The sequence below is a fragment of the Acinonyx jubatus genome, chromosome B1, assembly GCF_027475565.1.
Source record: "Acinonyx jubatus isolate Ajub_Pintada_27869175 chromosome B1, VMU_Ajub_asm_v1.0, whole genome shotgun sequence".
Lineage (NCBI taxonomy): Eukaryota > Metazoa > Chordata > Mammalia > Carnivora > Felidae > Acinonyx > Acinonyx jubatus.
The window spans coordinates 64,928,577-64,950,969 of NC_069382.1; the positions used below are offsets into that span (position 1 = coordinate 64,928,577).

Here is a 22,393-nt window from a genome sequence, read left to right on the forward strand (position 1 = left end):
GTTTTTAATTTTGCCAGCCCAGAATTTCTTTATCTTCTTAGATAACCATCTCTCCATGACTCTGTGTCCATGGGTCTGGATGAAGATGACCTCATCCTTAGTTCCAGATGGGGCACATATAACACCGTAGTCACCAAAACCAAAACATGTAGTCAATATCAATCCCAAGTTTTGGATGAATGGATAGATTTTTTGAGCTCTTTCTGCTCTGCTTAGATTTATAAGGATATACTTCTGGGGTCACATCCTGAGAAATTCTATTATGGGAGCCATCATGTGGATATAGTCAGCCTGAAAATGAATATATCATATAAAAATCAGAATAGAGGTGTAGAAACAACAAATGCCAGATATTCATGACATCCAATGATATCCAGGATCCATTTTTTACCCAAAGGTAGAATTTCCAGGTACTAACTTTCATATTAACAAAATATCTGGGAAAATGGAGTAAGGGTAGGGCAATGGAAATTCCAGAACAACATTGTGATCAAAACAATTAAAAAATAAAGTTGAAATTGTTCCTGATCAAATCTATACATTGTCTTAACTAGGAGTTGAATATGAATACAAGTAAGATAAAACTCAAAAAACAGTGGCTTAAATAAGTAAGGATGTGTTTGTCTTTCATAACTCAAGTCAAAATTGGACAGGCTAGAGATGGAATGGTTGATCAGCTGTGGCCTCGGGACCCGGGCTCCTCCATCCCTCATTCTGTGACTTCCTTTGTGATGGTGGTTGCACTTTGGACATCATGTACACATTTTAGTCACACAGACAAAAAAAGTGGAGGAGCAAGTGCTAACAAAATTGCTGATATCTCACTTACAAAACCAAATCTTTTGGCTAATTTTTAACTTTTACTTCTAGATCAAATAATGCCATGATAGAAAGGGCTTAACATGAACATTACATAAGCCAATAAATAAGGGCTTTTAACTAAATTAGGACTGGGGATAAAGGAGGACATTTTGCAAAGAGTGACAAAAGGAATATCTGAGATAATATGTTTAAGAAAAGTAAATATTTCCTTCTTAGAAATGTAGGGGAATTTTATTTATTTACTTTTTCACTAAGAAAGGCAAAAAGACAAAAGTATGTTAAGTGTGTCTTAAAAATTATTTTATGTTAAAAATCATCTCTGGGAGAATTTCATTGTGAAGTGCTTTATTCCTTCTCAAGATCTAGTAATAATTAGCTGGGCTGGAAAAAGTAATCTGTATTTTTAAACAAGCACTCATTGAGACTTTGATACAAACGATATGCAGATTACATTAAAAAAAACAAGAGTATATTTTAAATAAGAGAGGAGAGAAGATACAAGAGCTCATACATCTTCTCTATAAAGTAGGTAAAAAGTTTCTATGCCTATCATGGTAGTTTCTTGAGTGAGACTTGAGGCTTCAGGGGAAAAAAAATGTGAACACTGTGTCAAGAAATCCATTAAATGAATATAGCTTTGGTTAGATTGGTAGTAGCCCAAACCATTCTGGCCCCTGTTTATCTAGCCACATGCTTGTCTAGTACCAACTTCTACGACAACAAAAATCAAAATAATTTCCTGTAAGAGTGTTGTCAGACTATAATAATACAAACTAGATATCTCAAAAATCAGGTGACCTATCTTAAATATAAAACAAATAAAATAGCTACAGTTTTTAAACTTAAACTTGTTTATGCATATTCCTAATGTATGCTTTTCCCTGCAAACTACAGAAATTTTAAACAGTGATGAATATGTAGAGTGCTCCCTTGGGCAGCACATGTACTAAAATTGAAATGAAACAGAGAAGATTAGCATGGCCCCACACAAGAATGACGTAATGAATATTTAGAGATCTCAACATGGGCTTCACAGATACAACCTTGGGGTTTATCCCCTGAGGATTGAATTTAAAAAAGTTGAAAGAAGCAAATTATGGAAATACTCAGAAACACCAATCTGCATTAATAATACTTATAAAATAATAAGTGAAAAACGAAAATATCACTGTGGTAAAGTTGCATTTTGTTCTTAACCATGATTTAAGTATTGAGCTACGGCAATGCATGACATGCCATAAGGAGCTGTGTGAAGGCTGGGCTCTACCATTATGAAGTCCTTCTCTGCCTTTAACTAGATGTCTTCTCTAGGCTGAGGAGATTTGGAGCCTCTTTCTTCATTGTAAAGTGAGGATGGTACACTTTTCACACATGACATTAGGTTTGTGAAGTGTTTAGCACAATTATTTCCATTTTTCAAACAATAAAGTGACAAAATCTGAAGATATACTTAGTAAAAAAAGAAAAAAAAAAGAAAAAGAAAGGGTGAAAGAGAATTGTTGCTCTTTTAAAAGTCCAATTACCAGAAGTAAGAGAATATGGTTGCTGAGTAGCAGATATAATCCAAACAATTTTAAAAGGTGGCTTAATAAAATAATTTTGACGGAAGGAAAGTTATGCATGCTACAGTTTAAAAAATGTATTGCTATAATAGCCTAGTAAAAAGTTTCTATACACATGATTATGGAAAATGTTGATGGTCTTGGAAGTACACTGATATTATAAATATAGGAGCACTGAAGAGATGGAGAATATTTGTACCATTTCGTTATGATGTTTATTTGATCTAATGAGGGGAATTAAATCCCATTTTCACTTATTTTTAGATTTCTTTCCATGCTACATGGATTGATATGCTTATAATGAAAAATTAATAATATTTTTATGAGATAACAAGAGTATTGTATGATTCTAAATATTTTTTATGTTTAAAGATTTTGATATTTAAAGAGGCAAAAATCATACAATACAATTGTATATAATACAAATTGTATATAATACAGATTGTGTATAAATCTGGAAGAAAGGATTATGTGGACTCCTAATTATTCAGGAAGATTCTCCCCTTTATTTGTTCTACATGATCATTTCATCTTGTTGATTGGTTACAATTTCTATTATCTCAATGAATCTCTTTAATTGAGGTTCCATAACAGATAGTAATGGACACCTGATTGCAATCCTATATTTAAATTGAAGTTCTTTTTTACTCCCATCTTTTTGAGATCGTCAACCATTGGATGATGAAGAGGTGTTGGTGAATTTGGAGTGACTGTGAATACATAGTCTCTGGGAATAAACTTATTTTAAATATAGTGTATTGTATACTGCGTGCAATATAGAAATGGTTTGCTATCAGAGTATAGGTAAAAGGTTTATTAATGAGAATAGGTTGTTGGAATACAGTCATAAATGACAATGATTGTGATTACTTGCGATTTACCAGAAACTTCATGTGCTTGTATTATGCAACATAAACATTTTTATTCTTACTAATTAGTGAAGCCAGTTGACTTGTGAAATGGAATCCAAGAGTAGAGAATGGAATTCAAGTCCTTTCCAAGGTTCTGATTTCAAAATCCTTGCTCTTGTCACAATCCTTGCTCTTGTCACTCTGCTAAATTACTTCTTTATACTTCTACTTTGACTAATGTCTATTTTGTGATGGATAGTATACTAGAAGATTTGCCGATCTAAACTTATTTAATCAAATAAATTCAGTTTTACTAATCTTATTTTAAACGATAAGGAAACTGGTGGTGCCTGGGCGGTTCAGTCAGTTAAGTGACCAACTTCGGCTCAGGTCATGATCCTAAATTGGAGCCCCACGACGGAATCTGTGCTGATAGCTCAGAGCCTGTAGTCTGCTTTGGTTTCTGTGTCTCCCCCTCTCTCTGCTCCTCCCATGCTCATGCTCTGTCTCTCAATAATAAATAAATGCTAAACAAATTTTTTTAAAGATAAGGAAACTGAAATTCAAGGAGCCCAGCTTTCTCAGGATCACATAATTGTTCAACATCAGATCATTTGGTTCATACTAGATTAAGACTGGAAAGTTTATCAGAATCCATACAGAATAATTAAGCTTTAAATTTATAATTTTATTAACTTGATTTTGTATAATTCTGAGATAAGATAATTACTAAATAAGAATGTCAAGATATCACAGAAAATATTAGCCCTATCTAATATAAAAAACCACACTGTGAAACTCCCACTTTAAGGAGTTCAAATAAATTGTAAGCAAGAGTATTTTAAATAGCAATTATTATGTATAAGCCAATACTATATTTTAAATTTAAGCACTCAACTATTTTCCTTCTTTAAACATAAGAAGAATTTGGGAATGTAATAAGGATTAAATAACAAAATAAACATAAAACTCATTTGATTAATTGGTTGATGATATATGAAATATAATTGAGCTACATTAGGAGTTCATGTTTTGCATATTTTATGTTTGTTTCAATTCAAAGTCTTCACAGAAAATGACTATTTTAAACATGACCTTCAGACTTAATTGTATTTATTCTCTTCAGACTTAAATGTATGTATTCTCTACATACATTTCAGACCTCTTCAGACCTTCAGACTTAAATGTATGTATTCTCTACATACATTGTTAATTCACAGACAAGATATGTTCCGAAAAAGTTACATATGAAACAAAACTTGTAATTTTTCATTTAAAAGATGCTGAAGGAATGTGTTCTTTAAAGGAAAACTCAGATGAATATTTTTGAAATGCAGATAAAAGTTATTGCATATGGATTTACCTGTATGTTTTCTTAAACTAGATAATATTTGAAGACATTATCAGGGATTTTGCCTTCTGGTCTCCCTGTTTTCCTACTCTTCTGTAGTCTTTCTGTCTCGGGGCCTTCTTCTTCATCAGCATCAGCATCCTAAGAGAACTTATATGATTAGGCCACCATGTTAAGTTTTGAGAGCATTACACTAGATGCACTACTGTGAATTGTCACATAATTAGTTTTAGTTTATAAGAAATTCTATGATTATATTTTGAGTTCAATAGATACAGTTTCCTTCAGGCTTGGTTAAAGATTTGTTAGTACCAGGGTGCATTGGTGGCTCAGCCAGTTGAGTGTCTAACTCTTGGTTTCGGCTCAGGTCATGAACGCCAGGGTCGTGAGATCAAACTCTGCGTTGGGCTCCACGCTGTGAATGGAACCTGCTTAAGATTCTCTCTCTCTCCTCTCTCCCTCTGCCTTTTCTCCCCACTTGTGTGTGCTCTCTCTGTCTAAAATAAAATTTAAAAATACTAAAAAAAAGGGAAAAAAAAGGAAAAAAAAGGATTTGTTAGTACCTTTTTTAGCTCCAAGCTTTTCTGAATTTCAGTATTCAGTCATAAGGTAGAATTGTTAAACTACTTAAGATTATAATAACAGAACACCAATAATAGATATTTATGTTACAATTGCAGTGTTGCAGACACATTTGTCGGTATATTTTACAAATAGAATCATTGAAACTTGTAACATCATTAATATTATAAGATTATCACTAACATTCCCATTTTGTAGATGGTAATTCTGAGACAAAAAGAGGTATGGGATTTGTCTTCATCACATAATTCTTGCTTTTAGAATAGATTCTACTTCAATACCTTTCCCTACAGAAACAGACCCCTGCAGCACTGTTAACCAGTTTTTCAGTTCACAAGCAGAAATTCCCTCTGAAGCTTTTATAGCCTTATATGCCTTCATTGAAGCAATGCCCTGATAAAGATATTGTGTCTTCCCTACTTCCAAAGTCCAAGTGAACTGTGTGACCTTTTATAGTTGTTAAAAGAATCTAGAAAATCATATCACAAGTTTATGTTAATGTGGCAGCAGGCGCTAATGAATATCACAATGGTAGAACACAATAGTGTGGATTTCAAGCACCAAATTCATTCATCCTGATCATACACTGGTTCTGGTAAAGGGCAAAATAGAGAAAGCTGACTATTCTAGCCTTATAAAATGCCACTGATTTTATTTCCCTTTAGTGAAAAAACACACTAATGAATACCGTGAAATAAATCCTTGTTCTTTGATTACTGTGTTATTGAATTATGTACTATTTATTATTCTGAAAGTAGTAGGCATAAAACATCTTCTTTTAATAATACGAATACAATATTTCAAGTTATTATTCAAATTACTTTTATGTATCTATTATTTTATTGTTTTTCCTTTATTCTAAAGTAATATTGAAGTTATGCTTTGTTTTTTTTATTTGTATTTATTTTATTTTCATGTTTGGCAATTAATTGAAGTTCCGCATTAGAAGTTGTTAATTATTAGGGTCGCTTGGGTGGCTCAATTGGTTAAGTGTCCAACTTTGGCTCAGGTTATGATCTCATGGTTTGTGAGTTTGAGCCCTGAGTTGGGCTCTGTGCTGACAGTTCAGAGTCTGGAGACTGCTTTGGATTCTGTGTCTCCCTCTCTCTCTGCCCCTCTCACTCTTGTGCTTGCTCGCTCGCTCTTTCTCTCTCTCAAAAATAAATAAATAAACGCTAAAAAAAAGTTGTTAATTATTGGAAGGCACACAATGTGAGGAATCTCTTTTCTCTCTTGGCTTTCTCTCTTGGCACATTGCTGGTTTTATTTTTGTGCTTCTGGAGGATCTTGAGTCTTCTTGTTTGCCAACTCGTCCTTCACTAACAATCTATAGATTTTGGCACGGCCAGATTTAACCCCCTTCTCTTTTCTCCAGATGAACTCATCCAGCCTGAAGTAAGTGCTGTGATATTCACAGATTGAACTGCAATGGCTCTGGCCTTTGGGGCTTTGAGCTTGAGCATCTCCCTTTTCTTTCTGGCCCTTCCCATGGCTGGTTCCTTTTCAAGCTTATAGTTTCGTTAGTAAGATATGCCCTGGCAGAGAGGCCTTATATGACCATTCCATCCAAAATAACTTTTCTACCCTAAATTTTTTTTTCCATAATTTTGTGCTAAGAAATTAGCTCTTGTCTGTGTTTACTGTTGTATTGTCCTCACTGTAATTAAGCTTCTGATGGCAATTTCTTGGTTGGTTGGTACACTTTGGTATACAGAGGACCTTGAATACCATATACTCCCTAGTGAGTGTTTCGTGAATATTTACAATGGATAAAAAATTCATTTATAAACAAAAACATATAACGTATTGCTAATTCTTAGCTAATTAGTGATAGAGGCTACAGTTATCATAAGAGTGTATGTAGTAAGTTACATACTTACTACATATTTACTTTTAATCTTTTATAAAGATCTTTTAAAATATTTTAAAAATACATTTAAAGAAATAGAAATAGATACGTCCTGCTCCTGGACATGTCATGTCATGAGCCTGTAACCAGCCACACTCCAAGCTCCCCATGGCCTCTGTTCTAATCCCATCACCATTCATCCTTTCCCTCATGTTCTAACAGGTATTGCTCCTGAGAACATTCCCAACTGATCCTCAGAGTATATTCATAGGTAAATCTGACCTAAGACAATAGCTTTTAAAAAAGATATAATCCTGCCCTCGTGAAGTCCACACCTTAATGGAAAGGCACACCATACTGTATGATAACTACTGAGACATGTCAGAATGTCCTCAGACTCATGTGGGAGTGGTGGCTGCATGCAGGACCTGGTCGGTGCCTCAACCAGCCCTCCACATCCTATGTTGCTCCCTGGGAGGTAGGAGATCTGGCTACCCCGGTGCCAAGGAGTGGTGCTGCGCTGTGGCTGCCTTCCGCTGGCCACTGAAGAAAAAAAAATGCCTTCTCTTCACACCCCTCTCCAGCCTCTCCCCCACCTACTCAACCAGTAAATGCTTCACTGGTGCTGAGAAGAAATGGAAAATCACTTCTCTTCCTTCTTCCTTGATGACTAGGAAATCCAAACATCCACATTCAGGCTGAGAACCTGAGAATCCCTCAAATGTGTCTCTTCTCACCCATTGTCCCAACCACAGCTGAGTAACTGGACTGTCCACCCACATTGTGCCTATTTTGTGCCTTTTTTTTTCCAGTTGTATCAGGAAGCCACCCCCTCCTTGTGTATCAGCTCAGGTCTGTGGCAAATTCTCTCAAAATGTTACTTCTGTTTCTTGTTCCTTTTATCGTATCCACTAGGCTTCCAAAAGCAGGTACCTGGCTGTAGCTAAACACCTTATGAAAAAGAAACAAGCCCACCAACCAAGGTTGGCTCAAACTTTGGGCCCTGCTACCTCCTAGCAATGGGAATTCACCACTCTTAGCCTTAGTTTTTTCTTCTGTAAAATGAGGCTCATCTTGCCCACCACCCAGGAATCTTGTCAGTATGGAAAAGGTGATCCACATGAGGTGCCCCGCACTGTTTAGCACATAGTCCCTTCCATTTATACTCAAAACTGCTTTGCCAGCACCAGGTTTATGTACCTTTGTCCCATTTTCACCAGGCATCCCACCTTAATAGCTCTAGAGATATCTAGGAAAATATATTTACCTTCTAGTGTGTGAATGCCACTTCTCCTATCCTGGCTTCAGGAGCATCTTGGAATGGGCATGGTATCCACAAGAGCTCTGGACACCCCTCCTCCATTGTCTCTGTTTCTGCTATAGCTCTGCTCTCATAATTTGATCTAAAGGTGTTTCTGCTGATTCTTCATCTTTGGCTAAAAGCCTGCCACACCTGGCCAAAATGGCTTCTCTAGGCCAAAGCATTATTCTCAAGTTAACACTGTGAGTGGCCCCCAGCTCTCACTTGGGACCCATTAACCCATTGATGTCACACTGGAAGACTTTTATCTATATTTTCCTTCTAGTCCAAACACATGGTCTTCACTTAGAAGATTTGTTATAATGGCTTTCATATATTCTATTTCAGGCAAAGGTCTAAAAAAAAAAAAGAAAAGAATAGAAGAAAAAGATATCTCAGGTTTCTTCATAGAGTATTAATGATTAAATTGCAAAGAAAGCCTTAAGACGATGACTTAAATAATTCACTGATCTAGGAAGCTATGTTTATATTTTTTTCATCTCTTGACCTCACCTACTCTATGACCTTGGGCAAATTATTCAGATCTTCTGTGTCCATTTATTCCTTGATGGAATAAATATACTGAATTGAGTTATCTTACAAGTAGTTTTATGTATTTCTTTCATAATTTAAAATTTGATTATGTTGGTTATTTTGTCTTATGAATGAGAAAAGGGGCTATAGAAAATAGATAGTCAATTTTTCATTATATCTGCACCTGAAATTGCCATGCAAAAACTATAGCACATAAAATCTACAGAGAAACTTCATCCACAACCAAAATATAAATGAAATAAATTATGGAAGAAGTTGATTTAAGTTAGTAATTTCATATCACTACAAAGAAGCTGCCTTGTCATTTCAAGAATGAAATTTGTGGCAGAGTCTTCATTTTCAATTTCATCCCCTCATCATTTGATTTGAATTTAGGTTTCCATGGCAGGGGTGATGTGCTATCCCCACTGAAATGATCCTCCCCCACTCTCTTGTTTAAAGCAGTCCTTTCTAGATTTTGCAAACCTGGATTGCATTTACTGACTTCAGCCATGCGATCACCTCAAATTTTTCAAATTTAAAGCAAAATTGGGCTGAAGCAAGGATAGAATCAGTTTTCTTCTGAGGCCAGCAGCATGCGTTGGGAAAGTAAAAGAGATATTATATTTGATGTTATTACGTGATGTACACCTCTATCTCATCTTTATCACTTCTGCCAGCTTAAGCATTCTATAACAAAACCGTAGTTCTGTGATTAGAGCATATGTAACCCTTACACATGCAACGGAGCATTTTACAAATGTGCAACATGATTGGCTCTAGAAATATAATCCAAAAGAAGGAAAGCCGACATTCAACATTTCTATGGCTGCGTATTATCTATTTTTTATTAGCGAGAAGAGTTTCAACAAGCCAGTATACGCTTTAATTGGTGTCATATTTAGTGTGCTTAAATATACGTATGGAAATAAAAGTTTTCTGACACATGTACTGCTCTGATAAAATGAATAAAATGATTATTTCAAAGTATAAACTGCAAGATTTCCATTAAATGAGGAGTACATTAAAAAACAATTTTCCATTGAGTGTTAAACATTTTTGCATGTCTTTTGAACAGAGGCACTGACAGTTTTTGTTCAGGACTATGTTTGTAAGGGTATTTGTGTAGAATACAGTCCTTGAAAGTGGAAATAGTGTCTCCCTCCAAAACAGAGTTTGGGCTTGCTTACTATGTGCAGCATTCACCTGGGCTGCTTTGCATCATTCCCATAAGGCTGACAGGGCAAGGGGAACTGATAAAAGTGTGAAGCTCATGCTGCTTGCTGCACTACAAATAAGGAAGACTTTTGTCACTGACCCAGGAATCTCATGTCTTCCACCAGCATTCACAGAACTCGAGCAGTCCTACTTAGTAACTTGTAAGTAGGAAAAAATATTAGACCAGTCACTGTTCTTGATAGCTTGACCTAATTTAATCCAGCAAACTAGCCACATGACATATCAGGATTGAATTTAATTTTGATAACCATCTTTAAACAAAATATTTGCTGTGGAGGGGTGCCTGGGTGGCTCAGTCAATTAAGCGGCCAACTCTTGATTTCAGCTCAGGTCATGATCTCACGGTTGTAAGATGAAGCATTACGTGGGGCTCTGTGCTGGACATGGAGACTGCTTATGATTCTCTCTCTCCCTCTGGCCCCTCCCCTGCTCACACTCTCTCACTTTCTCTTAAATAAATAAATAAATAAAAAATAAATAAAATGCTCTGGAATTCAATGAAATAAATAATTTAAGGTTTAAGTATATTTGTTGGGTTTAAAACCGGAATGCTGCAGCATAATTTTATCTAATAAATCTAAATAGCAACACTTAATGATCTACCACTTAATAAAAAGTCTAATCAAAGGTAAAATAAACTTATTTTCAGCATGATATATACTTTAAAATGTTGTTTATAATAAATAATTTTCCAACTAAATGCTTGGGAAATTTGAAAAAGAGAAATTATTATTGATTTATTTTATTAACACACCCAAATGTCTATTGCACTCTTCCCATATGCTAGGCATGGTGCTACATGCTGAAGACATGTAGTGAACTACATGCTACCTGCCTTCGTGGATAAGACTATGGAGATAGATCATTAAAAATAGTCACATAAAATTTAAAAGCTAATAGCAATTGTACCAAAAGTTAAGAATAAAAAGTATAGAGTAATATGATAGATTATACAGAGGGGACTTCATTTAAGTTATCCAACAGGAGATTTAGTGTAATATCTCAAGGATATATAGGGGATGTTCTGGAAGGTGTGCACTAAGCAATAGGTGTGTGCACTACAGGGTGGAAAGGATTCTGGACTGCTGGAAAGAAATCAAAAGAGGCCTCTGTGAGCCTGATGGCAAGAGACAAGACTGCATAGGCAATCATATATTCTTTTTTGATATAAAATTTAAAACTCTCATATGACATTTTCTATTAGTATATCACATGTGGTTTTTCTCCTACAGATGTTAACATGAGGTAAAAAATGTTTTTAAAGAATATATACTAATTATTTAAGATTCTTAGTTATGACTTTTTACTTCATCCTTTTTGATGAGTTTAGAAATGTGTAGAAAATCTCCAAATGAGGAAGTATCACTTTATTTTCAGTTACGCTTTTCTTTACCATTTTGCTCTAAATGTGAAATTATCATCCGAACAACGAAGCTGAGCCTTTGTAGACCAAAGAAAAGGAACCGTGAGAGAAACAGTCCTTCCAAACAGAAGAATATACAGCTGCATTTATAAAAGAACTTCAGAACATCTTAATTTTACCAACTGTATGAAAACTATACTGATTGGTGATGTTCGAATGAACTGCTAAAAGTAATTATAATATTGATTGTTACTTTAACATGTTTACCTCCCATTTGGAAACCTTCAATGCATGCAAAATTAGATGTGCTAATATACAAACTTTTAATTCCTTACCATTAAAAGGGTCATATGTCCTATTTTACTGTAATTTACAAAGTGCTTTCCGAAACATCATTTTATTTTCATTTTCTCCTCAGATCTACTTGTGACATAAAGTGAGCAAATGTTTTCAACCCCGTTCTGTATATTTGGAAATTGAAGCTTGGAGAGTGGAAACAGCTTTCTCCAGTTTTCTTGAAAGCAGTCTGTGACAAAGCTGGATTTCAAATTCAAGTTTTGATTTTTCAGAAAGTCAATGACTTAAATAAATAATTAGAATTAAAGTGTTGTTAACAAAAGCATCAACCAGGCTTCTCTAATAAGCATAGTTTGGGTGGGTTAAGTTTACACATGTGGATGTATAATATCATCCAATAAAGCTGAAGAAAGCAGAAAGAATAAGTAGAAAGAGAAAAATAAACATTTTGAAATGCTAAATAATCATCATCTTATAAATTCTGTAAACATCCTTGTTCTAAGTAAGCACCCATTGGATTGGAGAGTTTAAAATTTTTTTTAAGATTAGGAGTAGAATAAAGAATCATCTTTATTCAGGTCCTCAGTACCGATTATATCTTTTTTCTTTGTGATTAGTTAAAAGGAGATTATCCCTTCCCATAGGACATATGAAAAGACAAGTACGCAGTCTTTGCCTGAGATTCAAAGTGGCCAGTCAAAAAGAAGGTATCCAACAAACATTTCCTGAAAGAAATAAATAGTCTTAGAGAAGTTATTTAATGTTCTTCATTTTTTAAAGTCTTATTTATTCTTATCGTGGTAACAGAGCATTAATGCAAAAAAAAGAGTCATTGTTTTTGAATATGACCTATATTTTACCTGTCGTGCATGCAATTAGAAGAACAATACTCCCCATTGTCTCCTAACTTACGAAAGACAACTGAGCCAATAATAGGGTTATCATCTAACTGCACAGAGAAGAAAAATTCAGTAATAAATTTCTCATATAAACAGTATTTCATGACTAATCATGAAATCATAAGGTTCTTTCCCCTAACTTGCAGAATGATATGGAACATGAGACTGACTGTTCAGTTTTGTTCAGCTGTTCATCATTATTACCTCACTGATGGTCATCAAACTTGTTATGTTACTTAATAACAACCTGTGGGTCAGTTCACACATAGTGAAACAACAGTAAGTTTACATTTATTGAATTATCACCTTTTGATTGTAAAAGACTTCCAAATGATTTTAAAAACATTTTTTATTTAAACGTTGCAACTTTCTTAATGAAATCAGAACATTACTACTGTATATTTAATTTTTAACTGTTAATACATTTTTCATCAATTATATTATTTAGTAGGCTCAGCATTTATAGATTTTAAATATACGCTGTTAACTCATCCCAAGTAATTTTAAAGTTCATGGCATATGATATTTTCTATTTTGGTTGTAATACAATTTAGATTTATAATCTCTCATTGCTGATATGAAGAAAAATGCTCTCTAGTTATTGAGAAACCCAAGTGATCACTTAATGTTCTTACATGTGGCTTTTTGATTCTTATTCAGTTTGCCTATTCAATAACTCCAGTGAAGTGCTCTGAACATTATTTCTTAAGAAAACAAAACCAAACAAAATTTTAATAATGAAAAAAAAAATCAAGTAAGAGAAAACTCCAGCCAGAGGTAAAAAGTTACACTAATTAACATTGCTACATGATACATTATTCCAAAATAAATGACTTAAAATTGCAACCATTCATTATTTCTTGCAAGGTTCTGGGTTAGCATGGAGACCTTGATGATCTGGATTAAAGTAGACTGACCTTGCTTAATTTTCTCAGTCCAATGTAATAAACTTGTGTGTAAGCCATGAACTGCTCAGTCTTGAATAGCCTCAGTTGGGATGATTTAGCTCTACTCCATAGGGTCTCTCAATTTGTAGGAGGCTAATCTGCATGTGCTTGTGTTGATGGCAAGAATCCAGAAGAGAGAAGGACAAGTCATGTAATAGGGCAAGCAGAAATGCACTTTTCTTTTTTTCAAGTCTCTGTTTGCATCACATTTACCAAATCACTTTAGCCAGAGTAACTAAAACAGCAAAAGTCATAGTCAAAGAGAAGACTAGAAAGATATAGAGCAAATGACATTGTTTAGAAAAGCAAGTAATTGAGACCATCAGTAAAATCTGTCTACCACAAAAGGTGATTCTTATGTTAACAACACTGTCAAAAAGACCTACCTTTTAAGATTTGGGATGATTTTCCATTGAAGGGCAAAGACATTTCAACTTTCAGTATTGAGGATGAGTTGGGTGTCCAACTAGTACATTTCATTGAAGGGCAAGCCCTTAGGGAGTTAAATGAGGGTCATTTGGTTTTTACCATAAAATAATTAATACTGTTGGCAGTAGCTTCCTGACAGCATATATAATGACAATTATCTTCATGTAGAGGAAAAATGGGAAACATACAAGAAGTCATAGAAAAACATGTTTTGAATGACTGACAAGTCTTTACTTCCAAAGTAAACTCATTCTTTAGTTCCTTTTTAACAAACCTTTATTTAGGATGTGGAAATAAAATTATTTTCAATTCAGAGCATTGCAATTAAATAGGCAATTACAACAGAGAGAAATACATGTTAATAGGGCTATAGACATGGATTCTATGGAGTGCTATGCACAGGCAGTCACTAATAATCAGAAATTAAACTTCGCAACAAGGATATTTTATTTTAAATCTATATTAAAAAAATGTTACAGACAAATGCATAAACCACAAATTTACACTTTGATGAATTTTCACAATCTGAAAATGACAATGTGTCCAGCCCTGGGATACTTTTGAATTTATTCTCCATATGTTATCCCCTCTCCCCTCTCGTTCTCTTTATTGGTGAATGATGAGGATAGAAAGCGTGTGTAGTGAAAAACATGTGGCTTGTAGTAGATCAGACTGCTGACCTTTTGTGTTCCTAATTTGGCATTTTTCTTGAAAGATACTGAAAATTGATGTTTTTTTTGATGCATTGTGTCTTCTCTCTAATCACCCTTAAATGATAGTTCTGTAATATATTTGAAAATATTTCTCCTGTAGCAGATGGCATCTTTTTTTTTGGCAGAGAGTACTAGAAGAACACATCAGTGGAAGGTTTCTCTTTCAAGTTCTGGTGTGTTTTCCTTGGCAGACTTCTAGACTATGTGCAACTTTTTAGTCCCAAAGCTTTGTGCAACTCCTGGTTTAGTCCCTTGACTCTAAAAGTACATGATTTATAACAGCTCATGGCAGTCCCCATGGGTAGATTTCTCCAACAACACCATAAGTGACTTCTCAGTTGGGGGTTTTCAGCAGGGTACGTCCTATGAAAAATTTCTCCTGTACCTCTTGGGAAGCTTTGCAGCTCAGTGAATTTTCTACTCTCTAATGAGCCATGGACATGCCTACCTTCTACAAAAGGGCTGGGTGTCAGCAATGCAGGAAAGGAGTCTCTTCTTTAGGCTTACTATCTCACCTCTCTGGATAATGGTTGCCCCTGTATCTGTTATTCCTACATTGTTTAGAGTACTTTTAGTAGACGATCACCCATTACTGTAATTCATTGTTACAGTTAGTAATGCTAATAGAAAATTCCATGCTCAAATTACTGTGTGGTTTCTGCCTCTTGATTGGTTTTTGAATTATGTGTTTGCTTTCTTCTGGTTCTCAGAGCTCTTCTGATTCAAGACTGATGATTCATGGTAATAGTGCTGAGTGGATTTTTGCATATTATTATTTGCTGATTTAATCTGTGAAATTTAAGATATCTATCAATGAATATTAAACTCAATTTAACTAAATATGAAAATCAACCCAAGAAGATACTGGGAAGATAATTATCAAAACTATATTGAAAGTAAGAAGCAAATACTATTGAAAAGAAAGTGATTGGAAATGAATATTATTTAGGTACAAATACCAAGAGATGCTTAGTTTTATCATTTGAATATATAATAGCATCAGAATCTGGTCATTTTCTGTTAAAATTGTATGCATTTTTTATTTATATATGCTCAAACAATTAATTGATGGAGTGATTGATATTTGCAATACGGTTATCGATGATTGAATGGTCCAACTTCCCTTGGTCAGGGAAAGAGAACTTCTCTTATTTTATGTTGGAGAATCGATATTGATATTGTTACCTCACTTCCCTGATTTTTCTTAACCTCTGTTGGAGATCATCCACTCCTCTACATTATACATATTTTTTTTCAGGTATGTTGATACTTTTACTCTGGTAATACCCGGTATCAAGAACCTGGAAGGCTCTCCAGGTCCTTAAAGTTGATTATGTGCATTTGTTTTTCTGACAACCTTTAGCATTTCTCTTTATCTTTGGTCTTCAGCAGTATGAATTTATTTCCTGGTTGTTTTTTTAATTAGTTATCTTTGAAAATATTTTGACTATTCATTTGCAAGCATTTTTCTCTCCATTCTCTCTCTCTCTCTCTCTCTCTCTCTCTCTCTCTCTCTCTCTCTTCTTGTAGGATTTCAATTATACACATTTTAGATTGATATTGGCCTATATCTCTTGGATGCTCATTTCTCTCTCTTTCTTCTAAATTTTTATTTCACTAATTTCCTGTGTGTGTTTCCATCTGAGTAATGTCTATTGACCTATATTCAAGTTCACTGAGTCTTTCTTTGGATGTGTCAGGCATACTGATGAGCCTGTCAAAGGCGCTCTTCATCTCTGCTACTGTGTGTGTGTTTAAATTTATTTCCAGCATGTATTTTGACACTTTCTTATTGCTTCTATTTCTCTCCTGAAATTACCCATCCATTCATGAATGTCTTCAAGTTTCTCTACTAGAGCCTGTGACATATTAATCATTGTTATGTTATCCCCTATCTGATTTTCCTAACAGTAGATTTATACTTGAGATTAGTTCTCTTGATTGTTTCACCTCTCAACAACAAATTATTTTTCCTTTCAATTTTGTGTGTCTCATAATCTTTTTGTTGAAATCCGCATATTCTGTGTGGGGTAGTAGAGACCAAGTTAGACAGTTTCAAGTTCCTCTAGTGGTACCTTTTGGTTAAGGCGGGAGCTAGATTGCTTATCTGAGAAAATTCTTGATTCTGCTTGGTCCACCTTCAATTTTATACTTTTGTGCCTCAGCGAAGTTGTCTCTCCATGCTCTTGTCCTCCCCATTAGTGGTATTCTGCTGTTGCTTATTTTCTGGTTCTTGATATCCTGGGTGGTGAGGAGCAAGGAAACATTCTATGTTTTCCTCATTCAACCTTAGCCTTAGGCTGTTCATGTGTCTCTGAGTCTTTTGAGCAGAGTTTTCTCAGATATCCTGCCTGCCCCCAGTGTTAAGGGATCTTTAATTTTCTGGAAGTAGGAAGATTTCTTGCCTTTCTCCCTTTCCCAAACTCAGTAAGTTTTCACCAACAGAAAGTGACAGGATTCACTGCCTTTCTTCGTCAGTTTAAAACTTTATTCCACTGGGGAGAAGACTCAGGCAAGAACTGTTGTTTCTTTTTTCTCAGCAGCAGGACTACATTATGTTACACAACATCAGAACTACACTTGACGGATGCTTCCCCTGATCTCTACTGCCCCCAGTGTTTTTCATGAGCAAATAGTGAGGTCCAGGGAGAAATGGCTGCAAGCATTTGTGCTCCCGGGGATCTATACTCCTAACTGTGTGTGTTTAGCTTTTAACAATTCATTAAAAATCACTTCATTTTTTTTTGTTTTGTTTTGTTTTTAATACCTGTCTACATGGTAGCCTTGTTTTCTTCTGGTGCTCCCGTATAGGTGTGTGATTGCCTGTGCCTTGTCTCTTTCTGGAAGCTCACTCCAGCTTAATCCAATTTTACCCTTATCAGCTGCCTTTGAAGTCAGCACTCTGATGGGTTTGAAACACAATATGATTTTATAGATTGCCCAGCTTCTGATTGTTTGGATTTCCATGTTCTATTCCATTTTCCATTTTCTATTCTAAGATGGAGCCAGAAGTCTATAATATACGTTATTAATTAGCTAATTATATAACATTAAGATTCCAAGTAACTTTGTGTACTATGTTATTAATATTTTTGATGAAACCAAAATAAAGTTAGTTCTCTTTCAGAATGTTAGAATATAGTTTAGCATCTCTATGTTTATCTTTTTCATTAAAATTTTAAGAAGTAAAATTCCAGTCTATCTAGAGTAAATAACAAAGAGACAGAACTTTCTACATATACTTAGGGAAAGCTATATACTTAAAGATACATGATTTAAGGTCTAGTAGAATTGTTTATTTAATTAGTTGTTTTATATTTCAGTATTACACATACCTAAGGGTGTATACAACTTAAAGTAAAGTAATACACTGATAATTATAGGCGGCTCCTGGGTGGCTCAGTTGGTTAAGCCTCCGACTCTGGATTTCGACTCAGATGATGATAAAACGGTTTGTGGGTTTGAGCCCTGCATCTGGCTGTGCACTGGCAGTGAGGGACCTGCTTGGGATTCTCTCTCTCTTCCTCTTCCCCAGATCATACTTTCTTCTCTCTTAAAGTAAGTAAACTTAAAAAAAAAAAAATGCAGTGATGATTATGGACCCAATAATCATTTAAAAAATATAGCATTAACAACAAACTTGAAGCTGCTTATAGGCTCCTCCCCATTATATTCTCCTTCTTTTTCTGTAGATATAACTCTTACCATGACTTATATGTTAACTAGTTCTTTGTTGTTTTTTTATTTTTACCATAAATGTATATAATGTATAATGCATATATACCTAAAAGATATAGTTAATTTTTGCCTTTTGAATTTTACATAAATTGAGTCATATTGTATTTTACATATGTATTTGCCATTGTGTTTGGAGATTCATCTATATTGATGCTTATATCCGTAAAGCATGGACTTCCAGAACTTGGACTTCACAGTCAGATGGCCTAGTTTTGAATATTGTAAAATTAACTAAAAAGTCTTCATAGATAAGTTATTTCATCTTTTTGACTTCTGTTTATTCATGTTTAAAGTACAACATTGCCAAAATATAAAGAATTCATATAATCGGGGTGGTTCAACATTATGTGACCTTGAAGTTTTAAAGCACCCACATTTTGAGGCGTCTGAGTGGTTCAGTTGGTTAAGCATCTGACTTTTGCTTTCGGCTCAGGTCATGATCTCACAGTTCTTGAGCCCTGCATTGGGCTCTGTGCTGACAGTGTGGAGCCTGCCTGGATTCTCTCCCTCCCTTTCTCTCTGCTCCTCCTCGACTTGCACTCTGTCTCTCTGTCTCTCTCTGTCTCTCAAAATAAATAAATAAACTTTAAAAAACCCTGTAAATTCCATTAAAAAAAATAGAACACCTGTAGTTTAAAGGTGCTCTGTTTAAGAAATAGAATACAAATTATAAATAACAATTAGATACAAAATTGGCTGTTTATTACAATAAGACAGGAAATCAGAAACTTCAATATATTTATAAATTTTACAGAAACATATAGCGATATACACACATTTCAGGGTTCCTGTCATATCCTTGTAAATGTACAGATGAGGGACTCTGAAACTTAAATAATCCTTATTATCTTTGGGGCAAATCTGAATCCATATATACATAAAACCCTTTGAATAGTAGTTCTATAAAAATGATAGACATTTTTAATTTATTACTCACTATTATATCAATGGAAACATTTTGTAAGTCTCTTTCCTTTTTTATTGAAGAATAATTGACATGCAATATTATATTAGTTTCAGCTGTACAACACAGTGATTTGATATTTATATACATTATGAAAGTGTTATTATGACAGGTCTAGTTACCAGCTATCACCACACAAAGCAGTCACAATATTACTGACAATATTCCCTATGTTGTGCGTTATGTCTTCCTGTATTATTTATGTTATGACTGAACTTTGTGCCACTTAATCCCCTTCACCTATCTCATCTGTCTCCCATCTCCCTCCCCTCTGGCAAGCATCAGTTTGTTCTCAACATCTGAGTATGTTTCCATTTTGCTTTATTTGTCCATTTATTATTTAGATTACATGTATAAGTAAAATCATACTGTATTTATCTATCTCGCTCTGACTCATTTCACTTCACATAATACCCTCTAGGTCCATCCATGTTGTTACAAATGGCAAGATTTCATTCTTTTCTATGTTTGAGTAATATTCCATTATATATATATATATATATATTTAAATTAATATTTTTAATGTTTAATTATTTTTGAGAGAGAGAGATAGAGAAAGAGAGAGACAGAGAGAGAGAGAAAATGTGTGTGAGAAGGGGAGCAGCAGAGAGAAAAGGGGACAGAGTTTTTAGAAGTGGGCTCTGGGCTGATGTGGGCCAAACTCACAAACCATGAGAACATGACCTGAGCTGAAGTCAGATGCTTCACCGACTGAGCCACCCACGTGTCCCAACCACATCTTCTTTATCCATTTGTCTATTAACGAATATTAGATTGCTTCTATATCTTGGTGGTTGTTAATATGCTGCAATAAACATAAGGATGTATATATCTTTTCAAATTAGTGCAGGGTTATTTTCTTCAGTGAAATAAAATATAATTAATTATTCACATATATATCAAATAATATTTTTTACATAGCTTTCATGATTTTGGTTTTGATCTTTCTCACCAAAGAATGTAGTTGCTTGACTTTTGTTTGCTTGTTAACTTGAAATAATAATTTCAGTCCATATCAGTTTACTTATTTTCTAGTGTATCTCTTTAACACATGAAATGGCTTACTTTAGAGGAAAAAGTTGTTTTTTATTTTAAGTTTATTTATTTGTGTTTGAGAGAGAGAAAAAACACGATTGGGGGAGGGGCAGAGAGAAAGGGAGAGAGAGAACCCCAAGCAGGCCCCACACTGTCAGTGGGGAGCCCGATGCAGGCTTGAACCCACTAATCATGAGATCATGACCTGAGCCAAAGTCGGAGACTTAATTGACTGAGCCAGGCAGGTGCCCCTAGAGGAAAATAAAAGTTTTGCAAATAATGTATTTAACAAATTAAATTACATTATTGAATTTTTTAACAAAATTCAATTTACAAAATTGTAAAAAAAGTTTTACAAATAATGTATTTAACAAACTATATTTACATTATTGAATTTTATATTTCACTGTGCTATTTATTGATGATGGAATAAATATCTAAATAGGTTAATGAGAAACTACCAGAGTTTTTAGAAAATCACATAAATCATGAGATAACAGTACTTAGTCAATTTTAAAATGTAGATGTTTGCTTAAATTACTTTTATTGCTATTTTATGAAAACATATTTTATACACATAAAAAGCTAGGAAATAGTTTGCACAAGTTTACAAAGTAAAAGCACATTAGCATAATCAAAATTACAAAGGAAATTACATTAATGTGAGTGTATATTGAAGCAGTGTATATTACATAGAAAGCCTCGTTTAAAGTAAAGTAACACTGCTACCATGTAATCTAGAACTATGAAGAAAAACGTAATACAAAATAGGAAAGTAAGTTTTAAATTTAAAATATGCCATTTTTTAATGGATGAAATTTTCTTTCAGATTGGAACAAATGCTTGTTGTTAAATATAGGCCTGAAATTCATTTGTTATGTTCTGGTATAATCACAACTGACATGTGCTACCCTATATATTCAGAGTGGTCAGTGTTTACCATTTATAGGTTGTTAAATGTTCTAATTTTTACTCTTACATAATTGATTATAATTAATAGTAGCCCCAATATTTTTTCAAAATTTTTGAAATGTGTTACAGATTTTACTTTTAACCAGAGTTCTCTTTTTGACTGCTTTGGAAAGAATGTAAGCAATCAACTCAACAAAATTAACGATTTTTTAAAAAGTTGTAGTTTTTTTTCTATTGACTTTCCAGACATCAGAGCCTTGAGGCAACTTTTTAATTGTGTAGAAGCTTATAAAGATTTAATCACTGAAGAAATATTTATGGAGTTTCTATTGGCAGTAAGATCATAAAGGTGTAATGGGGGTTCAGGATAAATGGAAGATTTTGTCCCTGAATTGAAAGAGTGCCTATTCTCAGGCCATAATTCTCAACTATGGTCAAGCATCAAAATTGTACTTTTGATTTCATCTATTTAATATTAGAAAAATGCTGAGAAAATGAAAGATTAAAAGATTAGAAAAGCTGAATCAGGATGGAGGTAAAGAGTATGATTGATGTGTCTATATATTTATATATAGTGTATCTATTTATATATATATTAAAACATATATATTTTAAAAACTCAAAGGTAATTTTGAGGTTTAGCTAAAATAGTGGAAATCTAGAAAGAGGAAGATGTGTTAACAATTACATAATAACAAGGAGAGCCTGGGTGTCTCAGTCGATTAAGCATCTGACTCTTGATTTCAGCTCAACTCATGATCTCACAGTTCATGCTCTGTGCTGACAGTGTGGGTTGTCTCTGCCCCTTCCCCCCCTGGCAAATGAATAAAATAAGATTTAAAAAAATACTTTCATTGCATAATAACAAGAGTAGTTCGATTCTGCAGTCTGATGGTTGGGATGCTCATCTTAGAACCTGGCTTTGGTGGTGTCTTAGTCCACTGGGATGCCCTAACAAAACACTAAAAACTTAGTAGCAAAAACCATAAGAAGTTATTTCTCACAG

General features: G+C 34.2%; 1 protein-coding gene and 1 non-coding gene across 4 annotated transcripts in view; both read left to right on the plus strand.

Moving 5' to 3' along the window:
* The window catches only part of FSTL5 (follistatin like 5), a 781,763-nt gene that overhangs the window by 566,848 nt on the left and 192,522 nt on the right, over positions 1-22,393 (plus strand). The gene's annotated exons all lie outside the window — the stretch shown is intronic.
* Positions 1,745-1,853, plus strand: LOC113603171 (U6 spliceosomal RNA). The gene has a single exon (XR_003424711.1). It is a non-coding gene; the product is annotated as a U6 spliceosomal RNA (small nuclear RNA).